General features: G+C 40.9%; 1 protein-coding gene and 3 non-coding genes across 4 annotated transcripts in view; 2 read left to right on the plus strand and 2 right to left on the minus strand.

The window, feature by feature from the left end:
• The window catches only part of LOC108261599 (NACHT, LRR and PYD domains-containing protein 3), a 619868-nt gene that overhangs the window by 330407 nt on the left and 263481 nt on the right, over window positions 1-25980 (minus strand). The window lies entirely within an intron of this gene.
• Window positions 4113-4185, plus strand: trnag-acc (transfer RNA glycine (anticodon ACC)). The gene has a single exon. It is a non-coding gene; the product is annotated as a tRNA-Gly (tRNA).
• Window positions 14326-14407, plus strand: trnal-gag (transfer RNA leucine (anticodon GAG)). Its single transcript has one exon. It is a non-coding gene; the product is annotated as a tRNA-Leu (tRNA).
• Window positions 16789-16860, minus strand: trnag-gcc (transfer RNA glycine (anticodon GCC)). Its single transcript has one exon. It is a non-coding gene; the product is annotated as a tRNA-Gly (tRNA).

The following is a 25980-nucleotide window of genomic DNA, read 5'->3' on the forward strand; positions in this document are numbered from 1 at the left end:
CATGGGTGACCAATTTGGTGATGAGAATGTCCGGAATTATTGTATTAAAAGCCGAACTGTAATCCACAAAAAGCATCCGGGCGTAGCTCTGTTGCTGCTCTAGATGTCTCAACACATAGTGGACAGCTATGGTGATAGCATCCTCTGTGGATCTGTTTGCGCGATAAGCAAACTGATAAGGCTCGAAGTCTGGGGGGAGGTAGTCCCTGATGTGCTGAAGAACCAATCTCTCAAAGCACTTCATGATAACTGGAGTGAGGGCTACAGGACGATAATCATTCAGGCTAGTGGTGGGCGACTTCTTTGGCACTGGAATGATTATGGCTGATTTTAGGCAGGCCGGGATGACTGCTTGGGCCAGGGAGAGATTGAAAATTCTGGTAAAGAAGTGGGCAAGCTGGTGGGCACATGATCTGAGCACCTTACCAGGTACACCGTCTGGGCCAGCAGCTTTCCTGGGGTTCACTTCCAGAAACATCCGTCTAACATCGTGTTCCCTCACAGTAAGTAGAGTGGTGCAGGAACCAGGAGGGGATGGAGGCAGGGCTGTACTGGTACGGGGGCCAGATGAGGGTGGAGGTGGGGCTGGAGAAGATGAGTGCTGTTGTTGTGATGTTTCAAAGCGAGCAAAGAAGCAATTTAGCACTTCTGCCAGAATCGCACTCAGGTCTCCTGTTGTCGCATCACGGCCTCTGTAGTTCGTGATGTTCTGTATGCCCTGCCACACCACCAGTTTATTTTTGCTGGACAGGTGGGACTCTATGCTCCTCTTATAGACCACCTTAGCTTCCTTAATACCACCTTTCAGGTTGGCACGAGCGGTTCTGTACAGAGTTCAGATTATAAGCAGATTATACCTCTAATCTTATAAGATAAAAGGTATAAAAATGGAAACCGAGCTTCGGCACATCAGTAATAATAATAAGTGGTATGATGTGATCAGTGGATCGATGAGGCTCTCTCTGAGTTACTCAGCATTTTCTCTCCACACCGTCATGTCTTTCCTTTTCTCCCGTCCGTGGCTCCGAGACACGTGTTGTGGATAAAAATGACATGAAATAAACTTGAGGGAGACCTAGTATGAGTAATATATAATTTTATTGAAAATTCACAGGACTGGTGGGTGCATAATCGTGAGGAGAGCGGTAGGGGGAAGAAAATGGGGGGCGTCCCGGGGACATGGGATAGTCAGCAAGGGTGAAATAAGGAGAACAGTGAGAGTACGGCGGACTGACAGGTGAGAAGAGGGAAGAATGGTCAGAGCCCAGAACAGAGAAGGTGACATCATCCTTCAGACTGAAAGCTGGGTTTCAGAGGTTTTCTGAGTTTTTTTAAATAATTTTTTTTTAGGGTTTTGGAGGGCATTGGAGTGTGATGATCATGGTGACAATGTTGACGATGTTGATGACGACGATGATGTTGACGATGATGATCATGATGACGATGATGGTGATGACGATAGATGATGACTATGACCATGATGATGACAATGTTGATGACGTGATTATTATGATGATGACGATGAAGATGATGATGACGGCGACGATGATGATAACGATGGTGATGATGATGACGATGATATGACTGCGATGATGGTGACGATGATGATGATGATGATGATTACGATGATGGTGACGATGGTGATTGATTACGATGATGAGAACGATGATGATGACGACGATGATGACGGTGACTACGATGATGAGGGTGACAATGATGGCAATGATGACAATGACGACGATGATGACGATTATGAGGACAATAATGATGGTGATAATGGTGGTGATGATGGTGATGATGATCTGAAGTCTTTATTTTCTCCTACAGCGTGTATGAAGCAGTGCTGCACAGAGCAGATGACGGAATGTCTGGACTGGATTATGGCTGAATGTAAGAATTTGTATTCAAAATTTCTGCAGAGTACGGCGATCTCCTTCATACAGAAGTCAGATGGTTGAGTAGGAGTAAGGTACTTCACTGTTTTATTTCCTTGGTGAGTGAAATTAAGGCTTTAATGGAACCAAGGGGGGGAGGACACTAACCTGTTGTCTGATGGCTGCTTGATCTTGCATTCTTGGCTGATGTGACAGAGAAACTGAATCAGCTCAATCTTCAGTTACAAGGTAAAGACAAAACCATATGTGATATGATCAGTGCTGTGAAGGTATTTAAAGCAAAACTGTCATTTTACCTTCAGCAATTGAAAAACAAAAGATTGCAACACTTCCCCTCATTGGTAAAGATAGAAAGAAAGCCATGCAAATGCAACCAAAGTTTTGAATGTACTCGAGTATTGTGACCTCCTGTCCAGGCTTGGGCAGGAATCTGAGGAAAGGTTCAGTGATTTTGAAAATCTTGAGATATGTTTGGCATTTGTTGCCAAGTCTTTCATGGAGATAGACATGGATCACATTTCAAAGCAGATGGCTGAACTGTTCAATGTCAGTGCTGTAGAGATGGACTTGGAGGTTATTAATCTCCAAAATCATATCCAGCTGAAATCTCAGCAACATTCACAACATTTCTGGAGACTTGTAGACCCAGAAAACTACAAGAACATTCACCAAGCTGCCCTCAAAGCATCTGCTTTATTTGGATCTACAGACCTTTGTGAAGCAGCGTGTTCTGATATGAATGTGATCGAATCTAAATTCAGAACAAGACTGACAGATGAACATTTAAATAATTGCATAAGAGTGAACCTAAGTGCATACACACCAGCATATACCTCCCTTGTGGAATCAATGCAGTGTCAGTCAGCTCATTAACTGTAAATAAGTGTGAATGCACTTCATGTCATATCGGATATTCTGTGTTTACAAACAGCAAAGAAGCACTAAGAATTCAAGGATCAGGTCCTCTAGGAACAGCCGGAAAGCGAGACCTTGGACAGAGCAGATTTCCTTCTTTTGTGCTTTTGTAGCAAAGCAGTTAACATTTGCTTACAAAATGAAAGGGAGTCTCTGGTTTTCCACAGAAAGTGGAAGCCTGGCTCTTTCGTTGCTCAATAAGACTCTGAACGTGACTGGGAAATTTTCTGTAAAGTACTGGTCACCAAGTTCACCTATCAGCAAGAGGTCTACGCCCGGAAAAGGCTGGGAGCGGTTACCCTTCCATTGAGCTTTTGCAGCAAGGCAGATAACAGCTGCTTGCAAAATCACAGGCAGTCTCTGCTTTTCCACTGAATGTGGAAGCCTGGCTCTTTCCTTCATCAAGAAGACAAGAGTAATGATGCGCTTGACTCGAGGTTGCAGCTTGTAATTCCCCACCTCCAAGCAGGAAAACGCAAAGAAAACGCACCCTCAACTTGAAATTGCCATTCATCAACAGTGGAAAGTCTTCTGATCTACCAGTTCCTTCCCCGTTCATCGAGTGACGTCGAGTCGGCATGACGGATTCAGAACTCACAAAGTGGCACTTACCTTAGTGGTTATTTGCTTTAGATCAGGGTTGTCCAGTCTTATCCAGAATGGGCCAGTGTGGTTGCAGGTTGTCATTCTAACCAAGCAGAAGCCACACTTTAGTCTATTGAAAGCCAAGATCAGCGGATCCAACAGTTGGAATCAGGTGTGGCTCCTGCTAGATTGGAACGAAAAGCTGAAGATTGGACAATGCTGCTTAAGACCAATCAGCATATAGACATATTTGCTTATTAAATATAAAACATTGACTATATAGATGGCTGATCGCGGAAAATGTACACCTCTCATCACAGTTTGCATGCTAGCTTGTCGCTAACAAAAGACGGAGAGACCGCATTTTCTTACATTTTCGCCCCTGTTCACAGGTCAAACGTGCCCTGTTGGATAATGCTGTGTTTACAAATAGCAAAGAAGCACTAAGAATTCAAGTGGGAAGCAGAAAGTGTTGTGGGAGGCTTGCAGAGAAGCCTATGGCACATTCTGTCGACCCATTTAATTTCAGGAACGTGATTCCTTCCTTTTGTGCCAACTACCATAAAGTACCTCGAGAAGCTCCAAGTTACAATCCGTGCATTGGCCGGGAATCGAACCTGGGTCAACTGCTTGGACAGGAGCTATGTTCACCACTATTCCGCCAATGCCATGCTGGGCAATTCAGCTCTGGCGCAGCCAAAGCACAACCCTGTTGTGGTTTCTGTAGTGTAGAAGTTATCACGTTTGCCTACCACGCAAAAGGTCCCTGGTTTGAGACCGGGCAGAAACAAGCTAGAAATTTTGAACTTTGCTTTAATAACTGACCGGTTGTTATCACCGTAGGATCAGGTCCTCTAGGAACAGCCGGAAAGCGAGACCTTGGACAGAGCAGATTTCCTTCTTTTGTGCTTTTGTAGCAAAGCAGATAAAATTTGCTTACAAAATGAAAGGGAGTCTCTGGTTTTCTACAGAAAGTGGAAGCCTGGCTCTTTCGTTGCTCAGTAAGGCTCTGTGCGTGACAGGAAAATTTTCCGTAAAGTACTGGTCGCCAAGTTCACCTATCAGCAAGAGGTCTACACCCGAAAAAGGCTGAGAGCGGTTTCCCTTCCTTTGAGCCTTTTGTAGCAAGGCAGATAACAGCTGCTGGCAAAATCACAGGCAGTTTCTGCTTTTCCACTGAATGTGGAAGCCTGGCTCTTTCCTTCATCAAGAAGACAAGAGTAATGATGCGCTTGATTGGAGGGGTAGGGGTAGACATGGCCAGGGAATAAGAGAAACAATACAGAGCAGCAAGTAGTTACACAGACTCCTGAATGTTCTCAATAACCATACATTTCATGTACACATCAACCAGAAAAACTGAAAATATATGTACACACTGTATTTCACAATAATTAACAATGGTCAAGTCCATCAATAACGCAAATGTCTGTTAAGTTCAGTACCCCAACTGAACTTTCTAAAACTTATGGTTTGGTCCCCATTTGGGCGCCACTCTGTAGCGTGGTACCTTATGGGGTTTGGACGCCAGACAGTTCAAATTAACCGTCACTTGTAACTTATAATTTGGACATCACTCAGAATAAGGCTACTCAATTCTTACAAAATAAGTTTATTATTATTTATGCAGTAAACATAGGAAATACAGATCATTTCAGTCATAGAAACCGAAATAATGAAAACCAAAAAGTTCCCCAAGTGGGATTAATAAACGCACCCATAAGGAAACAAGGCTCTATTCATAAAAGAAAATTTTCACACACAAAAGGCAGAAAAAAACATTTAACCCCAAAATAATTCTTAACCAAAACAAAAAAGTTGTTCACTTTAAAAGTTGCACTTCAATGGCGGTGATTTAGGCATATGGGAGTTCGTGAACCCGAAAGCATGGGAAACCAGCAGTCAGATTCCGCTTAACACTCAGAGTTCTTTACAGACAGTAACATCCAACAACTTAAACATACTGGTTCTCCACAAAAGTATTAAAGAAAGGATCTCAAACCCATGATGTGCCTCCGAACCCTCAAAACTCCGCTCGCTCGTTTATTCACCTTGGCAGAATATTCCCGAAGTGTTCGCCAGCCTCCTGAATCAATATCCACAAGGTTATAATCCACAGTAAGAGCATTAGCATGGTCCTTGGCAAACACACACCATCAGTTCCACCATTCTCACCTGGCTCTCATTTCCGCGTCCCGCTTTCTCTCACCTAGTCACCTGTTCTTTTTATTGCTTCCTAAGACCACACCCTTCTCTTCATCTCTTTTTTTACTTCCGTTAATTAAAACACCACGGAATGGAACGGACTCCGCTTCTGTGTCACTAAATGGTAAAAATGGTAAATGGCGCACTTATATAGCACTTTACAGTGTGTCTCATTCACCCATTCACACACCAATGGTAGCAGAGCTGCCATGCAAGGCGCTAACTTGCCATCGGGAGCAACTTGGGGTTCAGTGTCTTGCCCAAGGACACTTCGGCATGTGGAGTCCTGCTGGCCGGGAATCAAACCGCCAACCCTACGATTAGTGGACAACCCGCTCTACCACCTGATCCACAGCCGCCGCCCCTGTCACTGTGCAGCTATCTGTTATAAATGAATGGGAAAATATCCTTGGTGTCCCTGCAATTCAAGGATGTTGTAATTGGTAAGTTGTGATGTCAAAAGTATCTGTACCAAGTTGATACTAAAATTTTAAAAAGAATGATACGATAAGTTTTTTTTTTCAGTACCGGCAGTACCAAGTATTCTCCTGCTTTCTGATTGACTTCTTTTGTAGGTATTAATTAACCGTGATTTCCACTCAGCCATCTTACTGGAATTTGTGTAGGTTAGGAATAAGACTGAGGATGGAGTTGTACAGTTTTGTAGTGTGTATCATTTGTAAATATTGTTAACTTCTTTACCATAGCCATGCTGAGGGAGGTGTTGACTAAATTAGAGATGGTGCTGGACCAACAAACCAATGAGATTGCTTCAACTACAGGTGTTCCAGGTGCAGCCTTTGGATATTGATGAAGATTTACTGCCCTGCAAGATCTTCCTCAACTGCGTAGTCTGGAGCAAAGGATGCAACAGAGCCCAGATTAGAAGCAAAAACTGGTGAGAATTTTTTTCTTTTTTTGTTAACAATTGCTTGCACAATTACACAGCTACTGAGAGTGTTTGTTTTCTCAAGGTGACACACTCGTACTCAAAGCACAACATTCAACACCACTTTGATATGAGGGAACAGTTATGACCTAATCTTTGGTAGAGGAGCAAAACATGGGAAGCACACAGGGCAGGGTAACTGCAGGAGCAGTGAGAAGCACTGACACAGTTGACAAGGCAATACATGCTTATTAATTATTTATATTTTATATTATATTATTGTTTTAAAAATCATCGGTTTCGGGTAAACTGGTTGGCGCTTATTGACGGGGTGGATGTGCGTGACTGCACCTGGCGCATATTGAAGAGGGTGATTGCTAACTCCCTGGCAAAGAATCTCAATTGGAGGGGAGTCAATGGAAAGACTTCACTGGCCGCTCTCCAACTCGGAGAGGTCGTGATTGGGAAGTATATCTGTTTACATACAGAATTAGCTGTCTTTCTCAGATGATATGTAAGGGGTAATCCACGGCTAGATGTACATTTAAACGATTTTAGTGCATGATGTGGAGGAAAAGAACCACTCGTTCAGATCGTCACCTAGCCATGGATTACCCCGCTTATACCATGGTCTTTCCACAATTAATAACATTAAAGCTGTCACTGATTTTAGAAGCACAAACTTTGATTAGAAGTTTAAAATGACAGTTAATTTCTATTAGTTAGGTCGTTAGATCTGGAATTTTGCCCGATATAAATCAGACACAGAGATAAAGTAGTGTGATGAGATTACATTTATTTGAATGAATTGACAGATATCTATCAGAGACAGAGAGATTAAGCATATATGAATTACCTGCATCATGTGCCTCTCAGCAGTCAGTCAGTGAGTTTACATGGACAACAATAATCCACTGTTAACCCGATTAAGACGATACTTTGATTAAGAAACTACCATGTAAACAGCAATTTTTAATTACCTTAATCTGATTAAAGTCAAGTTACTCGAAGTAAGCACTAATCGAATTAAGACATGTCGAGTACTCCTGTTTTAGTCGCATCATCAATGTGTATTACAGACATGTAAACACCTGAATCACATTATTAACGTCGTGTGAGTTTTCACCGCATTTTGCGACAGGACACGTACACACACGGCAGTGCTCAACATTTTACGGCGAACAAGAGAGCATGGCTGCGTCCCAAACCGCATACTCGCCTACTATAGGCCTGTAGTCGGGAAAATACAGTGAGGGAAAAAAGTATTTGATCCCCTGCTGATTTTGTACGTTTGCCCACTGACAAAGAAATGATCCGTCTATAACTTTAATGGTAGATTTATTTGAACAGTGAGAGACAGAATAACAACAAAAAAATCCAGAAAAACGCACGTCAAAAATGTTATAAATTGATTTGCATTTTAATGAGGGAAATAAGTATTTAACCGATCTGCAAAACATGACTTAGTACTTGGTTTAAAAACCCTTGTTGGCAATCACAGAGGTCAGACGTTTCTTGTAGTTGGCCACCAGGTTTGCACACATCTCAGGAGGGATTTTGTCCCACTCCTCTTTGCAGATCTTCTCCAAATCATTAAGGTTTCGAGGCTGACGTTTGGCAACTCAAACCTTCAGCTCCCTCCACAGATTTTCTGTGGGATTTAGGTCTGGAGACTGGCTAGGCCACTCCAGGACCTTAATGTGCTTCTTCTTGAGCCACTCCTTTGTTGCCTTGGCCGTGTGTTTTGGGTCATCGTCATGCTGGAATACCCATCCACGACCCATTTTCAATGCCCTGGTTGAGGGAAGGAGGTTCTCACCCAAGATTTGACGGTACATGGCCCCGTCCATCGTCCCTTTGATGCGGTGAAGTTGTCCTGTCCCCTTAGCAGAAAAAAACCCCAAAGCATAATGTTTCCACCTCCATGTTTGACGGTGGGGATGGTGTTCCAGGGGTCATAGGCAGCATTCCTCCTCCTCCAAACACGGCGAGTTGAGTTGATGCCAAAGAGCTCCATTTTGGTCTCATCTGACCTCAACACTTTCACCCAGTTGTCCTCTGAATCATTCAGATGTTCATTGGCAAACTTCAGACGGGCATGTATATGTGCTTTCTTGAGCAGCGGACCTTGCGCGCGCTGCAGGATTTCAGTCCTTCACGGCGTAGTGTGTTACCAATTGTTTTCTTGGTGACTATAGTCCCAGCTGCCTTGAGATCATTGACAAGATCCTCCCGTGTAGTTCTGGGCTGATTCCTCACTGTTCTCATGATCAATGCAACTCCACGAGGTGAGATCTTGCATGGAGCCCCAGGCCGAGGGAGATCGACAGTTCTTTTGTGCTTCTTCCATTTGCGAATAATCGCACCAAATGTTGTCCCCTTCTCACCAAGCTGCTTGGTAATGTTCTTGTAGCCTATTCCAGACTTGTGTAGGTCTACAATCCTGTCCCTGACATCCTTGGAGAGCTCTTTGCTCTTGGCCATGGTGGAGAGTTTGGAATCTGATTGATTGATTGCTTCAGTGGACAGGTGTCTTTTATACAGGTAACAAACTGATATTAGGAGCACTCCCTTTAAGGATGTGCTCGTAATCTCAGCTCGTTACCTGAAGACACCTGGGAGACACCTGGGAGCCAGAAATCTTTCTGATTGAGAGGGGGTCAAATACTTTTTTCCCCTCATTAAAATGCAAATCAATTTATAAAATTTTTGACATGCGTTTTTCTGGATTTTTTTGTTGTTATTCTGTCTCTCACTGTTCAAATACAACTACCATTAAAATTATAGACTGATCATTTCTTTGTCAGTGGGCAAACGTACAAAATCAGCAGGGGATCAAATACTTTTTTCCCTCACTGTACATCTATCTCGGCTACTATAGAGACGCTAAGTGCACGGTTTGGGATGCAGCTCCTGGCTTCAAGCAGTTGTCTATTTGCACGTACAGCATGACAAATAAATAACTGCACTTAAAGCGTTCATAAAAAAATTAAATAAAAACACCCAAAACTGTATACCATACCATAACGAAGACGAACTGTATGTTGATACGTGAAATTCTGGAGGGACGTCGGACGCGGTGACGTAATGACGCGGGCTGTTAATCTAATTATGTTCTATAACATGTAAAATGGGAACATGACATTCTAAAAGCGACTCAAGTAAACACCATAATCACGTTATTATCTTACTCAGAGTAAGGTCAATAATTAGATTACTGCTGTCCATGTAAACATAGTCAGTGTTGCGCAGCAGTAGTGTAGTAAAACTGAGAGTTGAATTACTTCACAAACAGTGATGGTAACACCTCATTGCTGAGAAATATAATGTAACATTTCACCAGCAAAGATATTTTTTTTTTAAAGTTGCAGACAGCGCCGGCAAGAAGTGTCTGTGTGTATGAATGTGTGTTCACGAATGTCTCTGTGTGCTCGAGTGTCTGTGCGTGTGTGTGTGTGTTTGTGTGTGCATGTAGGCTGCGCGTTGATTTAGAAATGCTCACAGTGATTAAACTGACTGGAACTACCTGTGCAATAAACGGTTATAATGCACACCTTCCAGCCAATCAGAATCCAATATTCACACTGACCATGGTATAAACGTAATTAATGCTTAAGATTCATAATAACCTTACGATATGCATTGCTTTCTTCCAATGTTCATAGAAACCTCTTCACGGCTAAAGCTGCAGAGATGGAGGTTGAGGGGACCATGAAGAGGTGGCTCCAGCTGGCATCAGATCGAGAGTGTGGGCGCAAGAGAAGACTTTTGAAAACTTTTGCAAAAATAAGGTATTTAGAGTGTTTTAACTGTGGACTCTTTGTTAATTTGTTAAAATGTTCATATTATAGTCTATTTTTGATTGTTTATAAAAGTCCTTGCTGTTTTTAAATGGTTGAATTTTTTGTGTGTGTGTGTGTGTGTGTGTGTGTGTGTGTGTGTGTGTGTGTGTGTGTGTGTGTGTGTGTGTGTGTGTGTGTGTGTGTGTGTGTGTGTGTGTGTGTGTGTGTGTGTGTGTGTGTTGGTAGCTGGGTGGCTATACAGTTGCGGTCGGAAGTTTACATACCACTTGCAGAATCTACAAAATCTTAATACTCTTAACAAAATAAGATTGATCATAAAAATCCTAAGTTTCTAATTTAGTAACGCCATGAATAAGCTATTTCACATAACAGATGTTTACATATAGTCCACAAGATAATAGCTGAATTAATCAAAATTACCCCATTCAAAAGTTTACACACGTTTGATTCTTAATATTGTGTGTCATTACCTGAACGATCCACGACTCTTTTTATGTGTTATGATAGTTGTTCATGAGTCCCTTGTTTGTCCTGAGCAGTTAAACTGCCCACTGTTCTTCAGAAAAATCCTCCAGGTCCTTCACATACTTTGCTTTTCCTGCATATTTTAGCCCTTTCCAGTAGCGGTTATATGATGTTCCGATCCATCTTTTCACACTGAGGACAACCGAGGGACTCGTACACGACGATTCCAAAAGGTGCAAACATTCACTGATGCTCAAGGAGGTTACAGCATGCATTAAGAGCCTGGCTGAAACGTTGTAAACAGGATGATCATGTAAATTGTTTTGTCTTCTGGGATACTTCTTCTATGCTGTATTAACCATCTTTCTGTAATAAACCTTTTTCACCTCAGAGGACGAGTCTGCAAGTGTTGTCTAATTTCACAACTAATCACAACTCAGTTTTTAAATTTTTTTATTTTATTTTTTAAGAAAATAATTAAAATTCAATAACCTTTTGACTGTATGAGGTACCGGTAAATGAGCAAAAACATAGTACTACTTTCATCAAATGTCATGTGCAGCTTGATGCTAATTATAGTAATGTATAGTAATTCTGAGTCTTGAAGTGTCTCAAGTGTCAGTGTCATTGTCATGTCACAGCAAACCAGCAACTCCGTTTCCCAGAATGCACCTCAGACTACAAACATGGCAAACACAAACTACAACTCCAAACCAACACACCGACATTGTTAACCTTCTCCAGAATACTAATCAGACAAACCTGTTACCAGTGAACCCACTACATTAGAGAAGGAAATACTGGATGTGAAGTGCAGTAGTGCTAGTGTGTGTGAATAGACTGTCAGTTTAGATACTGACCCTGAACACTACTAACATGCAGTGCTTTCTTGGGGTGGTGATGAAGTTGGAGTTGAACCGGTAAGAAAGATATTAGAGAGAGGCTTCTTTAAACTCCTGAGGATGTTCAATTAGAACCTGCACCAAACTCCCCTGATTCAAGTCATCAGCTAATTAAGCGGCCTGCACGAGCTGAGGTGGGTGCTTTAGAGCACATAAAACACCAAATGTGTTAGATAAGAGTTCAGAGCCTGTGTTCTAGACACATGATTTAGAGTGGAGACTTAGGCTTAGACCTGAGCTTTGGAGTTATTCGGATTATAGGTTTCAGTGAGGAAGTGACTGAAGTTAAGGAGAGGAACTGAGAATAAAGTTATAGTCTTGCTGAGTAAACAGAGAATAAGGCTATATTAGTGTTACGGGGGAAAAAATAAGCTCGTAGCAGCGCTGATGAAATACATATACATGTCAAAAACTGCTAGAATGCTTTTTGGCCACAGCTGCTGTAAACCCACCCACATCCTAGAGATGAAACTGTTCTGTAATGAGGGATGGGCTAAAATTCCTCCAAGCTGACGTGCAGGACTGATCCACAGTTACCGGAAACGTTTGTTTGCAGCTGTTGCTGCACACCGAGGTCACACCAGATACTGAAAGCAAAGGTTCACATACTTTTGCCGCTCAGGTATGCAATATTGGATCATTTTCATCAATAAATAAATGACCATGTGTAATATTTTTGTCTGGTATCTTTAAATAGGTTCTCTTTATCTACTTTTAATACTTGTGTGAAAATCTTATGATGTTTTGGGTCCTGGTAATGAAGATGTATAGAAAGTTCTAAAGGGTTCACAAACATTGTAAGGTCATAGCAAAAGAGCTCTTCCACAAACACTACCGAAGTGACCGTGGACCATGGGGTCTTAAACCTAGATAAATCGTGTCCAAAAGACCACGTAGCTCTGTCTTCAACTCGAAATGGTTAGATGTCTCCTCCAGAGCCAGTTAAGCGAAAGGCACTTGAGTCTCTCAACAGCCCATTTGTCGCGCCCATGCCAGATTTCTTGTTGTCTGGCGGAATGACCCAGTCACCTTCTTACCACAAATGGGTATACCACTAGCCTGGGGTAGTGTGGCTGAGTGGTCCAAGGTGCTGGCTTTAGGCTTCAGTCTCTTCGGGGGCGTGGGTTCAAATCCCACCGCTGCCAGGGTAGTTAGCTTATGGTGGGTGATGTCTTTTCTCCAAAGGCTTTATGCAGGTTTTTCTCCCACTCTTTCATGCTATACACCATGTAGGTACAATCAGGTGTGAGTGAGCACCCCGTCTTATTTGTAGAACAGGGATCTATCAAAGTCTGATCTTCACAACACATGTTTGTGGAAGTGTATCATGGTATGAAAAAAGGAAGTTTGTGAGGATCTCAGAAAAAGAGTTGTTGATGCTCATCAGGCTGGAAAAGTTGAAAAAAAAATAAAAAAAAATCGCTAAAGTGTTTGGACTCCACCAATCCACAGTCAGACAGATTGTGTACAAACGAAGGAAATTCACGAGCATGGTTACCCTCTTCAAGCGTGGTCAACCAACAAAGATCACTCCAAGAGCAAGACATGTAATTGTCCACGAGGTCACAACGGATCCCAGGGTAACTTCTAAGCAACTAAAGGCCTCTCTCGCATAGGCAAATGTTAATGTTCATGAGTCCACCATAATGAGTACACTGAACAACAATGGTGTGCATGGCAGGATTGCAAGGAGAAAGCCACTGCTTTCCATAAAGAACATTGCTTCCTGCATGCAGTTTGCTAAAGATCACATGGACAAGGCTACTGGAAAAAATGTTTTGTGGACAGGTGAGACCAAACTAGAACTTTTTGGTTTAAATGAGAAGGGTTCTGTTTGGTGGAAGGAAAACACTGCATTCCAGCATAAGACCCGTATCCCATTTCTGAAAAATGGTGGCGGTAGCATTACAGTTTGAGCTGTTTCGCTGCATCTGGGCCAGGACGGCTTGCCAACAATGAATTCTGAATAATACCAGCAAATTATAAAAGAAAATGTCAGGACATCTGTCCGTAAACTGGATCTCAAGAGAAAGTGGGCCATGCAGCAAGACAATGCTGGCCCAAATTTAGCCTATTACCCAAAAACATTTAAAATTCAATATAGAAGCAAATACTCACATCTGTGAACCCAGTTGGAGATAGAAAAAAAGACACCAGCCGTGAGTGAGAAGAAGCAAGGGTCCAGATTTATTGGTTCCGTTCCATCACACGAGATCCACACCAATGAGAATTCTCAGAAGTGATCTGACACCTGTATTTACACAGTAGAAAACCAATATATTTCAGAAAGACTATGATATCAATACCAATAGGGTTAAAAAGAGCTCATCTACATTACCATTATGTTTTGAAAGAGGCCTTTCTGGATACCATTAGGATTGAAAGTGGGAGAGAGACAAAACAATTTAGAGAGACCTTGGTCTCATTATTATCTCGCGGGGGCAGCTTGACTCAGCTACCCTTATAAATGGCTCCTCATGGTTTTCTCTTAAAATTAAGGCCTCCATCGTCTGAGACAAGAATCTTCACCATCTGAATTATGAGTAAGTCTCTTTTACATTTTTCTGTATTTCTGGTTTATAATTTATTTTCAGATTTCTTGTTGTCCAGTGGAATGACCCGGTCACCTTCTTACTACGGACGGGTAAACCACCACATTGTCCTGGGGTAGTGTGGCCGAGTGGTCCAAGGCGCTGGGTTGAGGCTCCAGTCTCTTCGGGGGTGTGGGTTCAAATCCCACTGCTGCCAGCGTAGTTAGCTGAAAGTAGTTCTGCTTAACTTTCCCAGAGCAGAAAGTAGTTATGCTTAACTTTTCCAGTTAATTCTCAGTGGTAGTCGTTATCACTACGGATGCAATATATATTTCGCCACGTGTTGATTCCATGGCGCTGTTCCAAAGCTTGGTGGTTTTTTTTTGTTTGTTTGTTTGTTTTTTTGAAGATCTACATTTTGAATTGCCTCCGCTATCACGAAAACCAGTTAATACTTTATCGGCTTTATTTTTTCGGCTTTCATCTCTTTTTGTTTATTTCTTTTTTCCCCAGACAGCGATTAACATTCATCATTTTACCTGAGAAAAAAAGCGCTCTTAGGCGGCAGGTAAAGTGAACTGTACACTTACATTTACATTTATTCATTTAGCAGACGCTTTTATCCAAAGCAACTTATAAATAATAAAATTGCTTATTTACTCAAAAGAAACATCGGTATATTATGAATATCATTTGAATGGTTTAAACTATATATGTAGGGTCAATTCAGGAATATCATTATACGATTGTATGCCGAGTGGAATTTCTATTGTCTACTGTTCAGTGTCTGTTGTTTGTTCAGTAGTCAAACACACAGTAAAATAAAGTCTTTTGGTAACAAGTGAGCAGATCACATGTTAGATTAAGTTAGAATATATTAGAGTAGATGTGTATCTTTTCAATAGTTGTATAATTAAACTTTGGGTCATTGATCTTTTAATCTAACATGAAACCTGTCAAGTTATTTTAAAAGAATCAGTTACCATAATTTTACTTTACAAAACAATACATGACTATGTAAATTCTTTTTATATATTTATTTATGTTAATTGTTCATATCTATGGGTACTATTCAGGCCATCAGCATGAAGAAAAAAAAATTCCCTGGGAGAATCAACGTGTCCTTCAGGAGAGGCCCATCAGGTGATTTACTTCGGGGCTCATCTGAAGAGGCAAGAAGCATTAAAGACAATCCTTTGCAAGAGAAGTCAACACCTCAAAGAAAAGATGTGGTCAGGAACAATACAGCCACCCGCTCTGTTCAATCCACCTGCTAGTGGTGTTCCTGAAGACGCACCTCTGACACAGGCAACAGTTGAGAAGACACCAAAAAAACAAATTAGATCCTGTTTAGCTTGTGGTCAGCCAAATTCTCGCTACATGGGTGATGGCTCCTCTGTACATTTCTTTTAGCAGGCTGGTGATGTTAAATACTTCTACTGCTCCAGGAAAGTCTTTGAGGCATACTCTGCAGAGGGCCTTCTGATTATCTGTGCACGTTCTGCCACCAGCCACTAAAACAAGGACCCAATAGCCCTCATATCCACACTGGTTTCCCTGGAGCGGCAGGCAAATACATTTACTGTCCTTCTAAAGTGCTCTCCCTGTATCAGGCACAGGGAATGAATGCAGAGACGACATGGGTGGATTGTTGAAAAGAGAAAATAACATTGTTGTGAAACACAGTATTTATGGTCTGTGCATGGCATGTCTGATTGCAAGCCAAGCACAAGGTTGGATTTTGGTAAATAGTTACAAATCCTGTGTAATCCTGTGTTGTCCATGAATCTCATTCTACTTTTTCTGCTCTCTCTCTCTCTCTCTCTCTCTCTCTCTCTCTCTCTCTCTCTCTCTCTCTCTCTCTCTCTCTCTCTCTCTCTCTCTCTCTCTCTCTCTCTCTCTCTCTCTCTCTCTCTCTCTCTCTACCATTGTGGAATTGTGTATAGACAACATTGTATTTAAAAAAACAAAACAAAATTGTCCTGTATATTTGTAAATATGTTTCATCTAGCTTGTATTTGTAAATGTTTTAAAATCTTACTCCTTATTTGGAATACATTTTCAATAACTTACTGTAACACACCCTGCATATATTATTTAGATAGTTATTTTAATTTTGACCAACTGTTAATTTCACATTCTTCTATAACAGTTAATTTTACACACTGAAAGAGTATCGGAATAGTAAATGTTGACAATGCCGCTTTTAAAAAATTACATGGATACAATATGTAACAGATAATATAATATAAATATTTGAACCAATGTTTTTACGTTAAGTTCGTCCGACCCTCCTCCTGGATTTTCCTCACTTTCTATTGGCTAGTTAGCGCTCTACACCTACGTGTGACTGGCCCCCGCGTGGCAGGTGAGAATTCTACCACTGAACCACCAATGCTTATCATAACGGATCAACGACAATGCAGAGTGTGCTTTTCATTAAGTATTGTTCTGATTAAACAGTTTGGTTTCAAAATAGAAAAGGAGCATCCTAAGTCTCTTGTATATTTCAGCAGCATTGAGTTCGTCTGGTTTGGGCAGAAATGATAAGGTTTGTAATGTTCTTTTGGTGAAGGCTTAAGTTTCAAAACTCACTTCTGCATTGGCCGGGAATTGAACCCAGAGTCTCCCACGTGGCAGGCGAGAATTCTACCACTGAACCACCAATGCGTAGTTTAATAAGCTAAAGACTTCACAGAGTGTGCTGTTCAGGTAAGTATTGTGGTGCTTCCGCAATTTGGTTTCATATTTGAAAAGGAGCATCCTAAGTCTGTTGTATATTTCAGCAGCATGGAGTTCGTCTAGTTTGGGCAGAATTGATAAGGCTTGTAAAGTTCTTTGGGTGAAGGCTCAATAGTCAAAACTCTGCTGTGCATTGGTTGGGAATTGAACGCGGGCCTCCTGCATGGCAGGTGAAAATGTTACCACTGAAACACCAATGCTTATTTTAAAGAACCAAAGACTTTGCAGGGTGCGATTTACAGATGAGTATTGCGTTCCTTCAGCAATTTGGTTTAAAATTCTAAAGGAGAATTTCTTGTATATTTCACTACCCTAGTGTTGGGCAGAATTGATAAGGCTTGTGAAGTGCTTTGGGTGAAGACTCCATATGCAAAACTCTGCTGTGCATTGTTGGGGAATCAAACCCAGACTTCAAAGACCTTGCTGAGTGTGCTTTTTTTCAGGTAAGTATTGTGCTGATTCAGCAATTTGGTTTCAGAATTGAAAAGGAGAATCCTAAGTCTCTTCCATATTTCAGCAGCACGGAGTACCCTAGTTTGGGCAGAATTGTTAAGGCGTGTAAAGTTCTTTGGGTGAAGGCTCTTGCACCACAAACGTTTCCAAAACTCAGTTATGCATTGGCCTGGAATCTAACCCGGACTTCACAGAGGGCGCTTTCCAGGTAAGTATTGTGCTGACTCAGAAATTTGGTTTCAAAATTGACAAGGAGCATCCTAAGGCTCTTGTATATTTGAGCAACATGGACTGTGTCTGCTACCCTTTTTTTGGGCAGAATAAATAAGGCTTGTGGAGTTCTTTGGGTGAAGGCTCAATATTCAAAACCCAGTTGTGCATTGGCGGGGAATCGAACCTGGCCTCATGTGTGGCAGGTCAGAATTCGACCACTGAACCACCAATGCTTATCTTAAAGGATCAACGACAATGCAGAGTGTGCTTTTCATTAAGTATTGTTCGGATTAAACAGTTTGGTTTCAAAATAGAAAAGGAGCATCCTAAGTCTCTTGTATATTTCAGCAGCATTGATAAGGCTTTTAAAGTTCTTTGAGTGAAGGCTCAATATTCAAAACTCTGCTGTGCATTGGCCTGGAATCAAACCCAGACTTCAAAGACTTCGCAGAGTGTGCTGTTCAGGTAAGTATTGTGCTGATTCAGCAATTTGGTTTCAGTTTTGAAAAGGAGAATCCTAAGTCTCTTCCTTATTTCAGCAGCAGTCATACACTATATTTCCAGATACTGTATAATATTATAATATCTCCTCTCTGCTCAACACGCATGTAATACAGTCTACATACCGTAGAGCAGTGTTTTTCAACCACTGTGCCGTGGCACACTAGTGTGTCGTGAGAGATCGTCAGGCATGCCGTGAGAAATTGTCCAATTTCACGTAGTCTTAAAATTCTTTTTTATTAAAATTTATTCATTATTATCTGCAAATAATATGCCATTGTTGAGTGTCTGTGCTGTAATATAGTGACTGGCAGAGTAATGTAATATTCGTCTAGGTGGCAGTAGGTAATTGCCTCCTACCTTCTTAGAGACAAGAGAATTAGTGATGCATGCGACAGGTCGTGGTGGCAGTGATGGAGAAGTTTTTAAAAAGAAAAAATGCAAACTCCGAACTGGGCCCTGGACAAGACTGTGACCCAGGTGAAGGGCCTAGTATGAGTGGTGGTAAAAAGAAAGCAAAGACGGTGAGCTCGAGGCAATACAGCGAAAGTTATCTTTCGTTAGGATTTACGTTCACCAGCGATGAGATGACCCCGACTCCATTATGCTTGGTGTGTGGCGAGAAGCAGTCCAATAGCGCCATGGTGCCAAGCAAGCTTAAACGCTATCTCCAAGCGAAACACCCGTCGCTTCAAAACAAGCCGATGGACTATCTTGTTTGCCTGCATGAAAACACCGAAACAGGCAACATTTATGAGAAAAACCACAAAGGTAAATTACAAAGCCCTCAAAACTAGTTGCTGAACTTGTAGCTAAATGAAAAAAGTCCCATACTGTGGCAGAGACGTTAATACTACCTGCCCGCAAAGACACTGTCAACGAGATGCTCGGCCCTGACGCGGTTAAAGACATATCTAAACTCCCGCTCTCAGATAACACAATCGCCAGACGTATTGATGACATGTCTACAGACATCGAAAGCCATGTTTTGGAAAAGATACGCATCAGTAGGAAATTTACGTTGCAACTTGAAGAGTCTACGGATATTCTCAGTCAAATCGGAATAACTTGACCAGGGAGGACTTACGTGGGAAAATTGCACAAGTGTTTGCACTGATGGAGCTGCAGCCATGGTTGGGCACACCTAAGGCTTCGTTAGCAGAGTGAAGGAAAGAAACCCAGATCTTATTGTTACACACTGTTTTCTGCACCGTGACACCTTCGTTGCAAAGACTTTACCAGCAGAACTAGTTCCTGTGTTGGATGATGTTGTGCGCATAGGGAACTTTGTAAAGACACGACCTTTGAAAAGGTATATTTGCATCTGTGCGTGAGGAAATGTGAGCGGAGCATAAAGCCTTATTCCTCCATACGGAGGTCCGATGGTTGTAGCGTGACAAGTTGCTGGCCCGTGTGTATGAGCTGTGGGAGGAACTTAAAGTGTTTCTGACAAATGAGAGGTCTGAATACTCAAATCTGTTTGCAAGTGATGAGTGGTGTGCAAAGCTGGCATACCTGGCAGATATATTTCATCATCTGAATGAACCGAACACACGATTGCAAGGCCGAAATGAGAACCTGCTTACAAGCATGGATAAAATAAATGGATTCCATTTAAAGGTGCACCTCTGGCAACAACATGTGCAAAGTGCCAACCTTGAGATGTTCCCACTCACAGAGGAACGGCAAGATCACCCTGCTGCACTGTGCAAGGTAATAGGTAAACATCTGAAAACTCTTGAGGAGAAGTTGTCATTCGGCTTTGTGTTCATCTAAACAGGCCCAGGTTTCACATTGAGTGAGTATAAATAAATTGAGAAACTATATTGTAATTATATACACTGTATTAGGCTACAGAGTGCCATTCTGTAACATTTTTGGTTGGTGGTGTGCTGCAAGATTTTTCCAATGTAAAAAATGTGCCATGGCTCAAAAAAGATTGAAAAACACTGCATTACACTACACAATTTAAGAAGCTACACTTACTTCTGCTTCCATTGTAACACTTTTCAGTTTTGGAGCAACAACAACAAAAAAGTGTTGGAACAAAATAAATGTTATTTTCCATTCCAGGTTGCAGGTATTCGCGGGTGCAATGCAACACTGTTCCACACACAAATAACTCTTTTGAATGGTTAAATGACTAAAATCAGAAAGCGCTACCAGCATATCTGACAAAGATGACTCATGAACCAATTCTTTAATCACTAGCTGAAAACGACGTATTGAATTTACACAAACGTCAAATAACAAATACAAAATTCTACTTTCTCATGAATATGGTATAGTGCATTGCTTAATCAGCAGTTTTTCTTAGAAAGACAAGATATTTAAATTGAATGAATTTAATGAAACCACACATCAAGCTGTCTTTTCTAACAGAACATTAAATTTAGCATTAGCTCCCAGTTCCAGAACGTTCTAGCCAGACATTCAGGGGTTAATCCAAGTTACTCAAGGACGACGCAGAACTTAAAATAAAATAAATTGATAAATAGTAAAGAACGCCAAAGCTTACATATGGAGTATCAAAGGTCATTATCACAGGATCACTGGAATCAGGCACTAGGAGGAAATTCCAGGACAAATTAGGAAATACAATTAACTGACATTTGCAAATTCTTTGCAACTAAAAAGCTGTAATCATATACTATATAACTTTTCTCTTTTTTTTTTTAAAGCATTTAAAGTATATAACATTAGCACCTTGTAATGTTATACTAGATGAAAAGTAAAGAATCCTGGAACATCTGAACATCCATAATCTGAAAATCTTGAACCTAGTGTCAATCGAGTCAATCCAATCTTTCTTGTGTGCGTTTAGCGGTATTCTGTCAGACCTCTTTCCTGGTGTGGGCGTCCCCGAGCACGACTACGGCGTGCTTCAGTTGAACATCGAGGCAGCTCTATGCGCCCGCTCCCTGCAGCCCTTCTCCAGCATGACCGCCAATGTGATCCAGCTGTACGAGACCATGCTGGTGCACCAGGGCGTCTTGCTGGTGGGCCCTACAAGAGGCGGTTAGACCACGGCGTACCGTGCCCTCGCTGACGCACTGCGCACCCTCCACGAGACAGAGGGCTGTGAGGTGAATCCCTTATACAAGCCCATCGAGACCGACGTGCTCAACCCACAGTCAGTGAGCATGGACGAGCTGTATGGTGAAGACGACCCTCTCACACTGGAGTGGAGTGCCATCAAACCGTCCCTCGGCAGTGACACCGCCGACACGCACAAGTGGGTGGTGAGTGACGTACCTGTGGACGTGCCTGTGGATTGAGAAAATTACCCCCGTGTTGGACAACAACAAGACACTCTGTCTGGCTAACGGTGAAAGGATCAAGCTCACACCTTCTACACACATGTTATTCGAGGTGTTACCCATCAGACACAGATAGCACCGGTCCTAAAAACCATCACAAACAAGCACAAGCATGTCATTTCCAAGAAGTTTTTTTTTTTACATTAAACGCGTTCCTGATGGAAAGGTCACACACGAACGTATCTTTAAGACTTCACACTTTCACGCCTATAATGAGCGATAAACGCATTCGAAGCATGTTATAAAGCCTCCGTAATGCATTATGCATAGTATTTAAATAAATATTATTATAATAACATGCACTACACTACATTATGAATTCTTAATGTATTGTTAACACGTCTTTACTGTGAGCGGGATGATGACCAGACGCACGCAGGCTCCCGGGTACTCATATCCGTAGACATACTGATACAGAGCCATTCTGGCCACGCACTTATCCAGATCCACGTCCCAGTATTAGCACAGCTGCTTCTGCCACTCAAAGTTACTGCTCGAGTCCACCTATGTGAACACATACACAAAGACATGTGATATATATACGATCTCATTGTATACGAATTGGGCATTCTCACTGACGATATAGCATGGATAGTTTATAATGAGTGTGTTCATACTGTATAAACCTGGGAACTGATTTGCATATGCACTGCTGTCAGAGCTGCAGTTATTTTTAAAAGATTTATTAACAGCTTCTGACCAATCAGATCTGACGACACCCATGATTCCCTTCGCTCTGAAGAGAAGATGTGTAGCCATCTGTACCCTTTCATTGACGAGCTCGGTGACGATGTCTCTGGCGTGGACATCCACAGTAATGAGAGCTGTGATGATGCTCTGATGTATTTTGGGTAAGTTACCCTGAACCAGAGTGGCCAACACATTCAGCCTCTGTATAAACACACACACACGCACAGAGTAATACCCGTACATTACCACATATTACACCATACACCATTATGTCATGTAATCAAAGAAGGAAATCTGAACTACAGTTCCCAGCAGCCACTGCATCATAGTCACATGACCACCTGCACCTGGATCACATTCCTGGTAAGCACTTGTGTATTCAGCCACAGTTTTCACTGCACTCTTTGTCTCACGTTTGTCTTTCTTTACCTTTGTCCCTGGTGCTGTGTTTTTCTCTTTGGTTTATGTTTAGTCTTTGCCACAGTGGTTTGCCCCAATGTCAGTGTCTTTTGTATTTTGTTTAGTTCTTTATTAAACTTGAAAAATCTGCACTTGCATCCGTCTCAACCTCCATATCGTGACACAAAAATATAAATATAATATAATATTATATATAAAATGTGTGTGGGGGTATATATTAATAGAGAGAAAGGCATTTCTTCTCAGGGGAGAGGGGAGTAATCAATAGGAAGAAGGATCTGAGAGGGAACATGGACAAAATTAATGGAACTTCCTGGTTCGGCCCTAAATTTGGGCCAGATTAAATTTCATCTGTACAAGTTGGACAATATGGATGGGGAACATAGATCCAGTACCCTTAAACCCAATTAGAACTTCTATTCCAACCATTAAAACCATTTTTTATCTTGAAATCTAGGGGCTTACCCAAACAATAAACTCTAATCACCTAATTTTTAACCAATAAAAACTCCTTTTTCCAATGTTGAAACTTAGGGGCCAACCCTAACCCTGAACTTAACCATCAAACAAATAATATGTTCTCTAAACTCATCCTCCAACCCCCAATAGTTAACCTCACCTAAAACGTCTTACATTTAGACAGATTTTTTTTTAAAGTCTTTAATTTATTTATTCATTTTCATATGGTTCATTTACATGTGATTCATTTACGTATGATTCATTTTCATGAGATTCATATTCAAGTGATACATTTTCATGTGATTCATTTACATGTGATTCATTTTCATGAGATTCATGAAAATTCTTTTTTTTTTTAAAGTGGCAGAATTCATTTTTAACACAATATATAGATTACAAGTATATATATAATTTCTTTTCCATTTTTTTTTTATACAACTGATATTTTCTCATAGAATGTTAAATACACATAGAGAAATATATACAGAATGAAGGACAAGGTTTTGTGCCTGTGCCACCTCCCACACCAATGAGTGTTGGGTTGAGTCATCCCTTAACCTAACCCTGCCTGAGCCTTTTTATTAAAGGTGTTTAATTTAGTTTGATGTGGTTTAGTTTGTTAGAATGTGAATTTATCCGTTATATGTAGGCTAGCTAACTGCGTAGTTAACTAACGTTAGTCAGCTGACAAGAAAAATATCAGACTTTTTCCTCATTCCCTGCCTGTCCAAACCCTGCCTCCTCTACATCAGATGCCAACGATGTTGAGACCAACTCGACCAGTGAAAGTTCTCAAGTGACATTTGAGTCATCCCAGCCCGTTTCAATCGGTGTGCAATCTTTTACAGATGATGACAGCCAAGCACAGCGAGTTGAGTTTTCTCCCGTCCAAGAGTTCGCCTGGTTACGTTATGACAAAGGGAAAATGTACTGCACCTTTTGTGCTAAAGCAGGACAAGATATTGCTGGTAAAACAGAGTTCATTACCAGTTGGAGTCATTTTAAAAAAGAAACCGTGAAGAAGCATGGAGACAGTAAAAAACATAAGAACGCCAGGGATTGTGTCATTGCTAGGTCTGCCCCTCGTGCCACCCCAATCGTGAAAGCAGTGCAACGTGCTAGTGATAACGTCACTGAAAAAGAGATGAGGGAATTGAAAATAAAATTCAATGCAGCCTACATGACTCTGAGCCTGAATAAGCAGGAATTGAATAAAAAAGTGAAAAAAAGAAACAAATGACTGCACATTTAAGTATTTACAGTAATATGATTCAAGATGGGGGCAGCACTGCCACTGTTGGGCCCTTGAGCAAGCCCCTTAACCCTCTCTACTCCAGGGGCGCTGTATCATGGCTGACCCTGTGCTCTGACCCCAACTTCCTAACAACCTGGGATATGCAAAGAAAAGAATTTCACTGTGCTGTAATGTATATGTGATCAATAAAGACTCATTATTATTATTATATGACCTACTGAAAATTGCACATATTGCACATTGTGTCTACTACTTTTATCTACTATCCACAGTCCAAAGGCTGTGGAGCTGGAAGGCTACGTGTGCGAATGACAAAAGATTTTAAAAAATAAAATAGATGTATCAATACATGAAATTAGATTACACAATGTAGTTTACATGAATAAGCAGAATTGTAATCATGCTTATCTTTCCTATAGCACAAATGAAAAGCCCTCTCTAGATGAGCAGATTTGTCAAATGAAACTTTTTCCTTCTTATCCACTGCTACGGTAAACTAAAGAGTAGATATTCAAATTACACTGCTAAATATGACTAGCATTAGCTACGTGTACTAGTGCAAAATAGTCCATCAAATGTATTAGCAGGTGTAGCCTATACACGAGTCCACTATTGGTCATATCACTATTGAGAACATGCCCCAAATTCATTGCTTTAGTAGAATTTAATTGTAAGTGAAATGATACTCACATTGTAATGTCCTTTGTATTTGTTCAGTCTACAGGTCCTCTAACACTCTGTTAAATGAATAAATGTAATTGTACTACAACGTAAATTTTGTTTTAAATCAATTAATATTGTGTGTAATTTCTGCATTAAGATGATGTAATTATCAACATTATTATGTCAACACAACTCATCAAAATAATGTGTACAACTTTAAATATTTAATTAATTCAATAAATTAGAATTTTTATCTACCACACATTAAATTTAGATTGTGGGGGTTTGTTTTGTATCTCTCCGCTGTTAGAAAATACATGATGGTTGAATGTGACATTCAAAGTCAAATGACTTTGAATAAAAATTTACTGAAATAAATACTCTAAAACATTGATATACCCGAAGAAATGTTTAAAAAAAAAAAAGAAAAAAAAAAAGAAAAGTTTTTACATACCTTCTAAATAGGTCCCTTTAGGAGGTAAACGTTTTAAAGACGGTGTTTTATAAGAAACGCGCGTATTACATGCCTTCTAAACCTAACCCTTTAGGATGTAAAATAAAAATTTCTACAGTCCTTCAAGGCTGTATGATGTCGTTGTTCTCTTTTACTGAAAGAAAGCTCAAAACCATCGGTGTTATTCGTTGTGAAGACTGAAGTGACAATATGTCTGAAGAAAATGAAAATATGTATTACATATCCTACCTTCTAACCAGGTTATTTTAAGGGTGAAATTTTTTTTTTAAAGACGGTGTTTTAAAAGAGTCGTGCATTTTGTTTAAACTATAAACAAGATTTCAGAAAATGGTCCGCCAACGAGGATACTTACACAGAACTGTCGCTAAATACATAAGCTTTTGTCTATGCTTTGACATCCCATGTCCCAGCAGTACATTTATGACCTCTGATGACCATGTGGGTGTGCGGGGGTATGTGTGAGAGAGAGAGAGACACACAGGTGTTCTTTTGGGGGTTTTGCTGACCAGAATTCTTACAAATGTGTTTGTTAACGAATTAAAGGGAGTCGTGTGTCTCAGTGTTAAAATAATGGTTAAGACGTTGTAGTTAAAACACAG

Source organism: Ictalurus punctatus, unplaced genomic scaffold, assembly GCF_001660625.3.
Source record: "Ictalurus punctatus breed USDA103 unplaced genomic scaffold, Coco_2.0 Super-Scaffold_100056, whole genome shotgun sequence".
Taxonomy (NCBI): domain Eukaryota; kingdom Metazoa; phylum Chordata; class Actinopteri; order Siluriformes; family Ictaluridae; genus Ictalurus; species Ictalurus punctatus.